Source organism: Pelodiscus sinensis, chromosome 6 (genome assembly GCF_052426305.1).
Source record: "Pelodiscus sinensis isolate ZL-2025 chromosome 6, ASM5242630v1, whole genome shotgun sequence".
Taxonomy (NCBI): domain Eukaryota; kingdom Metazoa; phylum Chordata; order Testudines; family Trionychidae; genus Pelodiscus; species Pelodiscus sinensis.
In genome coordinates this window covers 78,464,982-78,480,096 of record NC_143057.1, presented here as the reverse complement: position 1 = coordinate 78,480,096, position 15,115 = coordinate 78,464,982, and positions in this window count along the sequence as shown.

The following is a 15,115-nucleotide window of genomic DNA, read 5'->3' as shown; positions in this document are numbered from 1 at the left end:
GACTCATCAGACATAATGTGACAGCACAGTCAAGACTATAACTTGCTGTTGCTGTTTTTTGCTGCTACTCATTTCTTAAAGAAATTCATCCTAACTATTTTTTTTGATGGGAAAGAGGAATAAAAGGAATTTTCTAACTAGGTAAGTTTTCAGTGTGCTTCCAATTTATTTAGAGAAAGTATTGATGAAAGTAATAGCTGTGCTTATAGTATTAATATTTATCTACCACCTATCAACAATATTTTAATTGCAACCAGTTGTCTTAACTGGACCATTTTCCTTAGTGAAAATGCAGTTGGTATTTTGCAAAGCTTGCAATCAGTTGTCTGTTTCAGACACTTATTTTCCCAGATTTCATTCCTATGGGCTTCCTGATTGAATTATAATGTTTTAAGAACTTCAGCCAATTCCAAAAAGGTTTTATAGAAACACATAAATGTAGGGCTGGAAGGGCATTCAATATGTTCTCAAATTCAACTCCCTGCACTTAGGCAGACCAAGTAAGCCTACACCTGACAGATGTTTGACTAACTTGTTCTTTAAAAAAAAAAAAAAAAAGCTTTCAAGGGAGGTTGTGAAATCCCTGCCATTATTTCAGAATTTAACAGTCCTTATAGTTAGAATTTTTTCCTAATATCTAACAAGCAGCATTTTGTTGTAAAGCCGTACTGAATAAAAGCCTTTTTCTTTTTAACTTGATGTTTATCATCTGTCTCTGTAGTCCCAAAACTGATTGTGCTGATGTAAATCTACTTCTTATTTTTTATGGCATGAAGATATTAGTAATGTTCATATGGCTAAGTCAAAATTAGTGGTCCCAAGAGCAGATTTGAAGAAGCTTGATGTAAGTCGGAAAAGCTACTGGTAAATGATCAAAGAAGGCAATAATTTATAATGTGATCCATAATTTGTGATTGGCATCTAGATTAACTTTGTGTGTTGTCATTCATCTTTCAGAGCTATAAAAGATGACAGCATCCAGTATAAAGAGGGAGAAAAACCTGTTGAGAGTCTATGGGTTAAGTTTAAAGGAGCAAACAACAGCATTGATGTTGTGGTTGGTGTTTGCTACAGGCCACCGAATCAGGTGGATGAGGTAGATGAGGCTTTCTTCGGACAACTGAGCGAAGCTTCCAGATCGCAGGCCCTGGTTCTCGTGGGGGACTTTAATCACCCTGACATCTGCTGGGAAACCTACACGGCAGTACACAGGCAATCCAGGAAGTTTTTGGAGAATGTTGGGGATAACTTCTTGACACAGGTGCTGAAGGATCCGACCAGGGGCCATGCGCAGCTTGACCTTCTGCTCACAAACAGGGAGGAACTAATAGGGGAAGTGGAGGTGGGTGACAACCTGGGAAGCAGTGATCATGAGATGGTAGATTTCAGGATCCTGACCAAAGGAAGAAAAGAGAGTAGTAAAATACACACCTTGGACTTCAAAAAAGCAGATTTTGACTCCCTCCGAGATCTGATGGGCAGAATCCCCTTGGATGTTAACATGAAGGGAAAGGAGTCCAGGACAGCTGGCAGTATTTTAAAGAAGCCTTATTGAAGGCACAGAAAGAAACCATCCCGACGCGTAGCAAGAGAGGCAAACATGGTAGGAGACCGGACTGGCTTACAGGGGAAATCCTTGGTGAACTTAAGCACAAAAAGGAAGCTTGCAAAGAGTGGAAACTTGGACAAATGACCAGGGAGGAGTTTAAAGGTATAGCTCAAGAATGCCAGGGGGTTATCAGGAAGGCGAAAGCGCAAATGGAATTGCGACTGGCTAAGGATGTGAAGAATAACAAGAAAGGTTTCTACAGGCATGTTAATAATAAGAAGGTGATCAGAGAGGGTGTGCGGCCCTTAATGGATGAAGGAGGTAACCTAGTGACAGATGATGTGGGGAAAGCTGAAGTACTCAATGCTTTCTTTGCCTCTGTATTCACGGACAAGGTCGGCTCCTGGACTTCTGCGCCAAGTGACACAAGATGGGATGAAGATGGACAGCCCGTGGTGGGTAAAGAACAGGTTAGGAACTATTTAGAAAAGCTAAATGTACATAAATCCATGGGTCTGGACTTAGTGCATCCTAGGGTACTGAGGGAGTTGGCAAATGTCATTGTGGAGCCTTTGGCTATTATCTTTGAAAAGTCGTGGAGATCGGGAGAAATCCCGGATGACTGGAAAAAGGCAAATGTAGTGCCCATCTTCAAAAAAGGGAAGGAGGATGATCCAGGGAACTATAGGCCGGTCAGTCTTACCTCGGTTCCTGGAAAAATCATGGAAGGGATCCTTAAGGAATCCATATTGAGGCACTTGGATGAGAGGAAAGTGATTAGGAATAGTCAGCATGTATTCACAAAGGGCAAGTCATGCCTGACCAATCTGATTAGCTTCTATGATGAGGTAACTGGCTCGGTGGACATGGGGAAGTTAGTGGATGTTATATACCTTGACTTTAGCAAGGCTTTTGATACGGTCTCCCACAATATTCTTGCCAGCAAGTTAAGGGATTGTGGATTGGATAAATGGATGGTAAGATGGATAGAAAGATGGCTAGAAGGCCGGGCCCAGCGGGTAGTGATCAATGGCTCGATGTCAGGATGGCGGTCGGTTTCTAGCATAGTGCCCCAAGGTTCGGTTCTAGGACCGGTTTTGTTCAATATCTTTATTAATGATCTGAATGAGGGGATGGATTGCACCCTCAACAAGTTCGCGAATGACACTAAGCTGGGGGGAGAGGTAGATACGCTTAAGGGCAGAGATAGGGTACAGAATGACTTAGACAAATTGGAGGATTGGGCCACAAGAAATCTGATGAGGTTCAACAAGGACAAGTGTAGAGTCCTGCACTTGGGACGGAAGAATCCCAAGCATAGTTACAAGCTGGGGACCAACCGGTTAAGTAGTAGTTCTGCAGAAAAGGACCTGGGGGTTACAGTGGATGAGAAGCTAGATATGAGTCAACAGTGTGCCCTTGTAGGCAAGATGGCTAATGGCATATTAGGTTGCATTAAGAGGAGCATTGCCAGCAGATCCAGAGATGTCATCATTCCCCTCTTTTCGGCTTTGGTGAGGCCGCATCTGGAGTATTGTGTCCAGTTCTGGGCCTCCCACTACAAAAAGGATGTGGATGCATTGGAGAGGGTCCAGCGGAGGGCAACCAAAATGATTAGGGGGCTGGAGCATATGACTTATGAGGAGAGGCTGAGGGAGTTAGGTCTGTTTAGTCTGCAGAAGCGAAGAGTAAGGGGGATTTGATAGCAGCCTTCAACTTCCTGAAGGGAGGTTTGAAAGAGGATGGAGAGAGGCTGTTCTCAGTAGTGACAGATGGCAAAACAAGGAGCAATGGTCTCAAGTTGTGGTGGGAGAGGTCCAGGTTGGATATTAGGAAAAACTATTTCACTAGGAGGGTAGTGAAGCACTGGAATGGGTTACCTAGGGAAGTAGTGGAGTTTCCATCCCTAGAGGTGTTTAAGTCTCGTCTTGACAAAGCCCTGGCCGGGTTGATTTAGTTGGAATTGGTCCTGCCTAGAGCAGGGGGCTGGACTTGATGACCTTCTGAGGTCTCTTCCAGTTCTATGATTCTATGATTCTATGATCTGCCAGACAATGTCCTAAAATAGTTCAGTGAGGACCGTTGTTTACCCGGTGAGCAGTTCTTTTGCAAAGTTTGCAATCAGATGTGTGTTTCAGACATTTATTTTCTCAGAATTCATTCCTGGTTGAATAAGAATGTTTTAAGAACTTTAGCCAATGCCAAAAAGGTTTTATAAGAACACATACATGTAGAGCTGGAAGGGCATTCAATATGTTATCAAGTTCAACATCCTGCACTGAGGTAGGACCAAGTAAGACTATACCATCCCTGACAGATGTTTGACTAACTTGTTCTTTAAAAAAAACAATGGCAGAGATTCCACAACCTCCCTTGAAAGCTTATTTGAGAATTTAACAGCCTTTATAGTTATAATCTTTTCCTATTATATAACTTACATCTTTCAGATGAAGTCTATAGCTTTTTTTCTACTTTCAATGGACATGGAGAAGAACTGTTATCACAGACATATTTCAAATCTATTACCAGGTTTCCCATCAGTTTTCTCTAGACTGGACATGCCTAGTTTTCTAATATTTCCTCAGAGATCACATTTTTAAACCTTTTAACATTTTTGCTACTTTCATATGGGCTCTCTACAATGTATCCACATCTTTCCTAGGCTGTGTCTAGACTACACCTCTCTGTTGACAGAGAGATATAGATTAGGCACGTCAACATTGCTAATGAAATAGGGATTTAAATATCTCGCATTTCATTAGCATAAACATGGCCACCACTTTTTTTTCAAACAGAGCTTTTTGGAAAAAAACCTCAAGCAGTCTAGACATGGATTTGTCAAAAATAAACCCTTTTTCGACAGATCCTGTAAACCTCATTTTTTGAGGAGTACAGGATCTGTCAAAAAAGGGTTTATTTTCAACAGATCTGTGTCTAGACTGCCGTTTTTTTCCCGAAAAAGCTCCATTTCAAAAAAAAGTGGTGGCCATGTTTATGCTAATGAAGCACGGCATATTTAAATCCCTGTTTCATTATCAATTTCAACATGCTTGATTTGTATCCCTCTGTCAACAGAGGGATGCAGTCTAGATGTAGCTCTAATGTGTGGTAGCCAGTTTTGTCATCACCAGTGCCATATGAAATAGAACAATTACTCCTGTGTTTTACATAAGGCACTTCCGTAATGCATTTTTTTTTCAAATGCATCACATTGTGGGCTTATATTCAATGAATCCCCACATCCTCTTCAGTGTACTACTGCTGACCAATAATTCCCCATTTTGTAGTGTGCATTTGCTTTTTCTTCCAAAATGTAGTACTTCTTTTTATGGAATTTCATCTTGTTGAATTCAGAACAATTCTTCAATTAGTCAAGGTGATTTTGAATTCTAATCCTGTCTTCTGAAGTGCTTGCACACCTCCCAACTTGGTGTCATCCAAAAATTTTATAAGCATACTCTTGACTCCATTATCCATGTCATTAATGAAAATATTGAAGATTACCAGGCCCAAGACTGACCTCAGTGAGAACACCACTAGATTCATCCTCCACTAGATTCAGTATGATAGCAAACTACCAACATCTATTCCTAGAATACGGTCTTTTCAACCACTGGTGTACCTATATAGAAATCATTTCATTTAGATCACATTTCCTTAGACAGCCTCACTAAAATCAAGATATATCATATTTACACCTTCTACCCCATTTACTAAGCCAGCAAACCTTTCAAAGGTAAAAACTAGGTTGGTTTTGCATAATTTTTTTCTTTTTTCTTCTCTCTCTCTCTTTTTTTTTTTTTTTTTTTTTTTTACAAATGGTGCGAGCTGTTCCTTACAACTGTATTTAGTAATTTGATCTGGTATTTCTCCAAGTATCAAAATTGAGCTGATCGGTCTATAATTTCCTGAATTGTCTTTGTTCTCCCTTTCAGCTATAAGTTTGCCCTTCTCCAGTCTTCTGAGATAATTACTAATATTTTGAAGGTTTTATTAACTGTTTCTTTAAATTCCCATGATTAATTTCCTCAGGCCCGGGTGACTTAAATACATCTGATTTAATTAAATATTCTTTAACCTGTTCTTTCCCTATTTTGGATTATATTCTTTTCCCATTGTTAATATTAATTGTTTTGCTTATCTGGTCACTATTACCCATTTTAGTGAAGACTGCAGAAAGAGGTATCAGTTTCTTTTCATATCAGTTATTAGTTCTCCTTTCCTGCTAATAGAGTACTTACATTTTTTCATCTTTCTCTTGTTCCTTATGTATTTAAAGAACCTCTTGCAAGAGTTCATGTGGCCCTTCAGAAGGTTCCGCTGGCTCACATGAATTGGTAATTTCAAGTTGGCTGTGACTGGGTTGTACTCACAAGCTTTGTGAATCTTTCTTTCTCTCTGAACTGGAAGTATATATGCCAGAGTGGACAGCCATTGAATGTGTGGTTATTTAATGTTCCAGTTCTGAATCTCATTATAGCGTAAAAGTTCATTCAGAGATTTGGTACGTGAGCTGCCCATCCAGACTGGTGCCTAGCATTCACTGGTCAAATATGCCAGAGATAGAGTCCCTGGTTGAAATGTGTGTACCTTGGCACCCCATTTTATTCCCACAAGTTTTCAGAGAAGACTAATTGTTGTTTCTGAGTGTCCCTCCCTCTACCCCTTTTTTTGCATGCCTTTTCCAGATGAATTTTAAAAGTAAAACTTCTGTTTAGACACATCCAAGTACTTTGGATAGGGATCATTTCAGACCTGTTGCCAAAAAAGTGATGTTGATTGGTTCCTCAGCCATTTTATTATCTAAGCAAAAGACTATTACCAAAGTTTTGAAGGTGATGGAGTGGAGTTTCCAATATTTAAAAGCATTCTGTTATGTTAAGGTGAGTTGGAAAGGATATTACTGATGACTGTGAGATCTTTACATTATACTTCAAGAGTTATGTTGCCACCATAAATGAAATTACACTAACTTTGCCAGCTAATGCAGAGTTTCAATAGTGAAGACAACCAGCATGTATTCTTGAAACAAACATTTAGTGAGAGTGTATGCATTGCTGGTGCTTGCTCAGCATTGTGGCCAGGAGTTGAGTAGTGCTACAGCATTGGTTAATTCTTAAGCAATAGCTTCACCAAAGGCAGCAGATAGCTCTATCAGCACTATTACTGTTTTTAAATTCCACTGGAAGCCAGCTTCCCTTCAACTAGTAATGGCAAGAACCTGGTCACAACTTTGTTTCAGTCTGAAACTGGCCTGTTTCTTTGGCAAAATAACCTCAAAGATAAGGGCAAGGCCATCCAGCAAGACCGTCTCTATTAAATTGCAAATTGATACTGCATTATACCTGGCAGCATCATTTGATAATTTCCGAAATCTGAGGAGGGCAATTGACTATTGCCTCACGCTCGCTCTTGGGATCTTTTCCATTGATTGCACAGCAGAGAACAAGCTTGCCACCCATGCTCATATCTTTGGCCTGTAGTAATGAATGTGAAACAATGGTGTTGGACATGACTTCCAGTTGATAGCTTTCTTCTGGGTCAGTGACTCGATACTTATGGAGGAGTGTCTGGTTTTGTGACAGGAATGAGACTGTCCACTGTTTCATTTAATCTTTTTAGGAGAGCAGACTTCAATGACTCTATTTGTGTTTTTGCTGTCTTTAGATCACTGTTTTCATACTCTTTGAAGAGTGCTTCTGTCTCTGGCAATTAAAAAAAATATAGGGACAAGATGACAATCTTCACATCATGCTTCTGTTATTGCCCTTCATCAAAAATACTACTGGGCATTGATTTGTCAATTTCCTAGTGTGACTTTTGTAAACCCTTCCATTTAACTTCATTGCTTACTCTTCTGTCTGAAGGAAATGTGAGGTCACTATACTGCTTCCGCATTGTTTTACAGAAATGTTCCACACAAATAGGTGCAATGAAAAACAAGATTATTTCAGAACTTTCTTTTACAGTGTGTGTTTGTAAATACTGTTGCCCAAAGCCATTGTTTTGTGAATGGTGTTTGATTTGCAAGCTAGAGTATTTACAGTGTTCCCTCTGTTAATGTATGCAGTCAAAACTATTTTCTTACAGGCAGGAAGCATGGATTTTGATTCCATGTGTGGGATGCTAGTAAGGAAGCAATCTGGAACGGTTCTTGAAATGAATTGTATTTCCTTTCCTATAAGGGAAAGGTGGCATCTGGCAGTGCATTCTTTGTAAGGGCTGTGGGATTCTAGAACTTATGATCCCCTTTTGGTCTAATATAGCTTGAATTTGGTAACCTAAATGTCAGGAATGCTGCTAATGACATTTGCTAAGGAGAGGGCTGAGAAGTTCTGATTACTAGAAGACTAAGAAGTGAAAACAAGATTTAGTAGCTTGTTTGATGTAGCTCCTGATGACTTTATCATTTGAATGTGTCTGAGATTCAAAATTTAGGTTAATATGTAGGGGTAGGTTTACACTACAGCACTAATTCGAACTAACTTAATTCGAATTAGTTAATTCGAACTAAGCTAATTCGAACTAGTGCATTTAGAAACTAGTTTGAATTAGCATTTTGCTAATTCGAACTAGCATGTCCACATTGAGTAGATCCTGAACCGAGGTTAAGGATGGCCGGAAGCAGTGCCGGCAGGGCATCAGATTAGGACTTAGAGCATGGAGCTGCTGTCTCAGGCTAGCCGAGGGCTGTGCTTAAAGGGACCCGACCCCCACCCCAGACAGATAGTTCTCAGGATTTCCCCGCTTGCAAATGCAATGGCTTGGTCATTGTCTTCGGTCCATCCCCTCCAGGGTCCCTAGTGTTGGCCGCTGTCATCAGACAGGCTACTGGGCTAGATGGACCTTTGATCTGACCCAGTACGGCCATTCTGATGTTCTTATGTTCTAAGCTCAGGGCTCAGGGTCGGGGGTCTCACTGGACCAAATTGATTTTCATGCAAACCTGCTCCTGGGTGGCAAGACTGGCAGCTATCTTACCCTAGATGGCCACTTTCCTGTGCCTAGTGAGGAGGTCGTGGACGTTGGAGGCTTCCCCCCAAACCTCAATGAGGTCCACGATCTCTGCACTAGACCAGGCGGGTGCCCGCCTCTTGCGGCCCCGGCCAGTCTCCTGGGAGCTGCCAGCCTGGTCCCGGGAAGAGGCGGATGGCTGGGTGGCAGCGGGTGGCTGGTTTGTGCCATGCCAGGTGCAGGGTCTGCTGGCTGGGTGCTGGCAGTCTTGCACCTGGCATGGACACCGTAGCCAGACCGTGCCCCTTTAAGGGCTCCGGGGCTGGGAGGGGGGCCCTGGTGGTACCCAGAGTGGCCACCAGGGCAAGCTGGGGAGGGCTAGCCTCCCACTAGTTCGAATTAAGTGGCTACACAGCCCTTAATTCTAACTACTTAATTCGAACTAGGCATTAGTCCTCGTAGAATGAGGTTTACCTAGTTCGAATTAAGCGCTCCGCTAGTTCGAATTAAGTTTGAACTAGCAGTTTGTATGTGTAGCGTCTATCAAAGTTAATTCTAACTAACGTCTGTTAGTTCGAATTAACTTTGTAGTGTAGACATACCCTATTAGACTAGAGCCACCATTAGATCAATAAATCACCTGTCCGTAAGGGTCTATAATAGACATCCAGTCAGTGCCAGCTCCATTTCACTCAAAATTCACATACTGGGAAAGTGACTAGCCCAGTGTGTGCAGATATAAAATGATAGGCTTGTCACTTCAACACTTTTTATCTATGCAGGAATTATCACAAACAAGGATTACCTCAAGGACTGCTACTACAGGAAAAACAAATATCAAGTTGTAGTAAATTTGTATTAGCCTCCAAACAGTACTAAATCAGTGTCATTTGATGTAAAAAGAACATGTTCATTGATAACATGAGAGACCACCAGGCCATTTTCTATTTTTTGTTTTTCACTTGATATCAGTGATATTTATCCTCTGGAACTTGAACCACACACTTTCTTCAGGGTTTTATGTGGAGTGTCCATAGTGTCAACAGCTGTGATATGTTTTTTGAATCTCTGTCTGAGAAGCAGATATGGAAGCAGTCTGGGGATCAAACAGAAAGCTCCTCTTCTTCCTTAGCACATGTGAGAAAAATGCAGGGAGAAAATTCAGGGAGCACTGTGCAAGAGAAGATCCCCAAGATGTATTTTCTCTTTTGTTTGACCCAGAGGAAGAAAAAAAATGCCGAGAGCTGACCATTTCTCCCTTCAAGCAGCAGCAAAAGGGAGAGGTGGTGTCTAACAGGAGAAATGTTTTTGTGCCTTCCATGAATCAGCATGGGAGATGAGATAAAGCACTATTAATCACTCAATAGAGCCATATGGCCAAAATACCATCCTATACTAATGCAACATTTTAATTAATTTTATTCATATAATGCCATAGTGCTTTATAGTTTTAAAGGAAAATAATTGATCCCTGAGTCAAAGTTTACCAATAGCTCCCTGAAATACCTTTGATGGACAAAAAAATAACTGACCAGCTCTTGAAGGTTGACTATTTAGAAAGTTGCAATAAAAGCTCACTGCTAAGACACTACTCCACTTTAGAGAAAAAGTACATATTTCTCTCCCTTTCTGTGTCAAACTCTATTTTTAAAAAAATATTGAGAAAACAGTAACTGGTTTCTGGGAACTAGCATTGTGAGGTTGACCAGAAAGAGGTTAAAAACAAACTGTTATTTCAAGCACATATTTCACTCAGTGATTAACCTATACCCGAATGGTAGCTGTATCATTTCATTTTCTTGACATCCTTCCTTGCTTGGAGTTCACATAACCTTATGGCATACAGCATCTCACTAGCTAAGATACCATATTGATTACACTCTCAGAACATGCTTTGATATGGATAAAAAAGAGCTTTTTCTCTCATCTTAGGGCCATTTAAAACAGGGGGCCTTATAAAAAAGATGTTCTACCAAACACACATTTTCATGTAATTACCATTCCTATGCATGACACTACATCTGTGCACAAATGGCTAGTTAGAATCACCATGTTTCTACATGGAAATATAACTTATTCTCCATGTAAATGCGAGTGTTCCAATTAATTCGGACAATAGGCTGGCATTTTAATACAATAGTGAGAAAGAGCCTTACAATTTCTTTGCAAAGAATAGAATAATTAGCTTGGATAGTACTATTAAAATTCTGGTCAGAGTCTGTGTAAATGACATGAACATCTGAAAAATCTTATTTTTTCACTCTTTCTTCACTTTCCCTAAACACAGAGAGCCCTATCTCTATATAAAGCTCATTTAGCACCACTAAGGGTATGTCTACACTACAGCATTATTTTGAAATATCTTATTTTGAAATAGCTAATTCAAAATAAGTTGTTTCAAAATAACACATCTACACACAAAATGCATTTCAAAATAGCATTTTGCTATTTTGGAATAGCGCATCCACACTGAGTAGATGCTGAATCGCATTTAAGACTGGCTGGAACCAGTTTCGGCAGGGCATCAGGTCAGTAGTTACTTTATGTGGCTGCTGCCTGAGGCTATCTGAGGCCTGTGCTTAAAGAGACCCCACCCTCCGGGACAGCCATTTCTCAGCTTTCCCTGCTTGCTTGCATATCTCGATGCAGGACAGCAAAGCATTTTGTCCCTGCATGCTTTGGTTGCCCTCACTTGGGACACCACAACACTCTGCAACATGGAGCCAGAGCTGCCCCTGGGCAGTCTGGTACTTCTTGTGGATGCGTTGCTGCGAGCCTGACTGCACTTGCTGCAGGCTGCCATCCGGGAGGTCCATCAGGGGGCTGTCAGTATCCAGGAGGCCCTGTGGGGGAGCTTCCACCCTGAGGAGCACTAACAGTCTCCTGGTCTGCCCCACTGTGGGCTTGTGCCTCATTCCTCCCTCACGTCTTTCCACTTACCCCTCTCTAACCCCCCTTCCTGATGTGAAATAAAATACACTTATTTTCATGAACACAAACTTTCTTTATTTAACAAAACTGAGGAGGAGGGGAGGATGAACTCTGGTGAGACTGGGGAAAAGAGGCAGGAGAGGGGAAGTGAGGGGAGGCGAGAGGAGGCGGAAACCTGGGAAGAGGGAGTTGGAAGAAGGAAGCAAGGGGAAGAATAGGGAGGGGACACTCAGGGCTCTGGGTTGGGGGTCTTGCCGGACCAACTTGATTTTCATGCAAACCTGCTCCTGGGTGGCCTTTGGTGGCCAGGCTGGCAGCTATCCTGTCACAGACAGCCACTTTCATCTCTCTAGTGTGGAGATCATGGACGTTGGGGGCATCCCCCCCAAACCTGAATAAGGTCCATGATCTCCACCCTGGACCAGGAAGGTGCCCGCCTTCTCCAGGCCCTGGCAGGCTCCTGGAAGCTGGCAGATTGCTCCTGGGGAGTGGTGGAGGGCTGCCTGCCAGTGGCTTGCTGGCTCATGTTTTGGGGCCACTGGTCAGAGGCAGTTACTGCTGGCTCTGGGCTTGCAGGCTTGGAGCTGGCACAGGCACTGTGGCCAGAGTCAAGCCCTTTAAGGACTCCGGGGAAGGGGAAGGGGAGGGAGAGGAGTGTTCTTGGCTGAGGTTGGAGTGGCCACCAGGGCACCCTGGGAAGGCTGGAGGCCCCCAATTTCGTCTACACAGCACTTATTTCGAATTAGCTACTTCGAATTTGGCATTATTCCTTGTGGAATGAGGTTTACCAAATTTGAAATAAGCACTCCACTATTTTGAATTAATTTTGAAATAGCGATTTGGCTGTGTAGATGCTAGTAAAGTTATTTCAAAATAACTTTGCTGTGTAGACATACCCTAAGTCTGTGTCTACATTGGCATGATTTTGTGCAAAAGCACCTGCTTTTGCGCAAAAACATGCTGCCTATCTACACTGGCGGGGAGTTCTTGCGCAAGAACACTGATGTTCTAATGTGTGAAATCAGTGCTTCTTACGCAAGAACTATGATGCTCCCGCTCAGGAAAAAGACCTCTTGCACAACTGTTCTTGTGCAAGAGGCCAGTGTAGACAGGCAACATGAATTTCTTGCACAAGAAAGCCCGATGGCTAAAATGACCATTGGAGCTTTCTTGCGCAAGAGAGTGTCTTCACTGGCACAGATGCTTTTGCGCAAAAGCACATCTCTTGCGCCAAAAGCACATGCCAGTGTAGACGCTCTCTTGTGCAAATACTTTAACGCAAACATTCTTGTGTTAAAAAATATTTGTGCAAAATCTTGCCAATGTAGACATAGCCTCCGATTAATAGTTACTCCAGTTTGGCGTTGGTGAAACTTGGATTAAAGAATGTGGGCAAAGTGTCCAAGTAAAAGTCGTATTACCAGAGACAATCTGTAATTGTTGGTAGTGGAGTGGGGGCACAATTTAAAGGTTCTCATGGTAGGCATCAGGGCAGGGACTATAAACCTTGTGTCATGTTATTGGATTGTAATATGAGGAGGCAGATCATTGTTGCACCCACTATTGTGGGTTTGCCCCATATTTGGTGCAAAGTGGTCTATGTGAGGTGTTAAATGAAAGCTTATGCTGTGCTGATTTTGTGTATGCTACTCATTTACTTGTATGATATTTGTGTGTACAGTTATGAACATTGGCTTTTTATTTATGTTTTAAATGTTTTCTCTCTGGGAGGCAGCAGTAGGTGTTGACTATCTATTGTGAGGGGCAGTTGCTCCGTGCTGCATGGACAATGGCTTTTAAGGGTTACGAATTGACACCTGAGGAGTACACAATGGCTCCATGCCTGAAAATGACACACCTTGATATTTCATGGCTCCTTGCCTAGAAAGGACATGGAACTGATTACATGACCACCAAGCAAATCTATTTTGGAAATGGATTTTCCTGTACCCAGGAAAACAATGGATTTCCCTTTGCATGGGCAAGGTTATACAAGTATCCAGAGGGTGCCTCCATCTTGTCTTCAATTCTGCCTTCTGCTCCAGGAGCACCTTCGCTAAGGACAGAGGGCCAGGAAGGGTTTGTTGATCCATCCTAACAAAGGATGTACTAAGAGCCTGCATCAAGAACTTGGTGATTGATGTACTTATTGTGTTTTCTTTAACAGTCTTATACTCTACCTTTTCTTTCCTTTTATTAATAAAGGTTTAGATGTTAGATTCTAAAGGATTGGTACATCATGCTCTTTTGGGGCAAGATCTGAGGTATAAATCGACCTGGAAATGTGGCAGTTACTTTGGGACTGGGAGAACCTGTTTGGAGTTGGTGAGATTGGTAAGATGTTGTGCTGGTTATGGCACAGGTAAAGTTGGAGAGTCTAAGGGGATTTGCTGGTGCAACTTTTTGCTGACTAGATTGGCAGTTGAATTGCTCTGTGTGACTGGTTTGGTGCCTTATAGGGAGGACCCCAGTCTTGGGCTGTAAATAGCCCTGGTTGTAAGCAGTTCACCCTGCCTTGACCCTCTCATCAGTGCCCAAGACCACCTGATATCTTGCACCCTGCAGAAATCGGGGAGGAGAACATGATCCCACATTCCTCCTCACCCCATGTCGTCTGTGTGGTCTGCTAGTAGCTGTTTCATTAAGCCTATATACTTAAAATTTAACTATTGTAAAGTTGTGAGCCTATGTGATCTCTATAGTAAGTCTTTTATGAATTTGTATGAAGGAAGTGCCATGTAATCTTCTAAGTTACTACATAGGTAATTTTATATAAAGGGAAAACAGAGGAGTGTGATGAGGTCTTTCCACACTCCACCCCAGAAAACGGCAATGGAATGGGTCCTCCAAGCAGCCTAGAATGATTATGTAGGACACAGCCAACAGGGCCCAGCAGGTCTGTATAAGAAGAGCTGGAGACTTCAGAGTAAGGACAGTTCTAGAGCTGGAGGAGGGTGAGTGGCGTATGGGGCTGGCTAAAAGAACTATAGAACAGCTGCAGAATGGTGCTGCAATAAGCCAGGGAGAGTGAGAATGAGCCTGAGCTGGTTGATGGGACTCCATCAGGACAAAGCCATGAGGTAAGAGTGAAAGCAGTACATGGCCATGGGGAATTAGAGTAGTGGTACAACTTAGATAAAGAGACATATCAGACTGCTCCTATCTACAGGGTCCCTGGGTAGGTCTAGATGTTATGCTTAAAAGAAGCACACAGGATCTTTGGGTAATGTAGGCAATTGGAGTTGCAAATGAAGCCCGGGATTTAAATTTCCCGGGCTTCATTTGCATCTCGCCGGGCGCCGCCATTTTTAAATGTCCGCTAGTGCGGACTCCGTGCTGCGTGTAGTCCTATTCCGAACTACCGTTACTCCTCGAACTACCGCCCGGTGAAATTCAAATCCCGGCTTTGTTTGCAACTCCGGTTGCCTACATTACCACTCTAGTTCGAACTAGGGTGGTAGTGTAGACATACCCTTATTCAGTATTTTCAACACGCCGCATTTATTGATAATATAACAAAGTAGTATACACAGTCACACACACATACGTTCTGCTGATGGAATAGTTGCCAGTCTATTGCTCGACCCAACTTATCGGCCAGATAAGTTGAGTACAAGGGAGGAGCCAGTTTCTTAGCCATCCAGACTGATGTTCCGTGGTCTTAGCAAGACAGAACCCAAA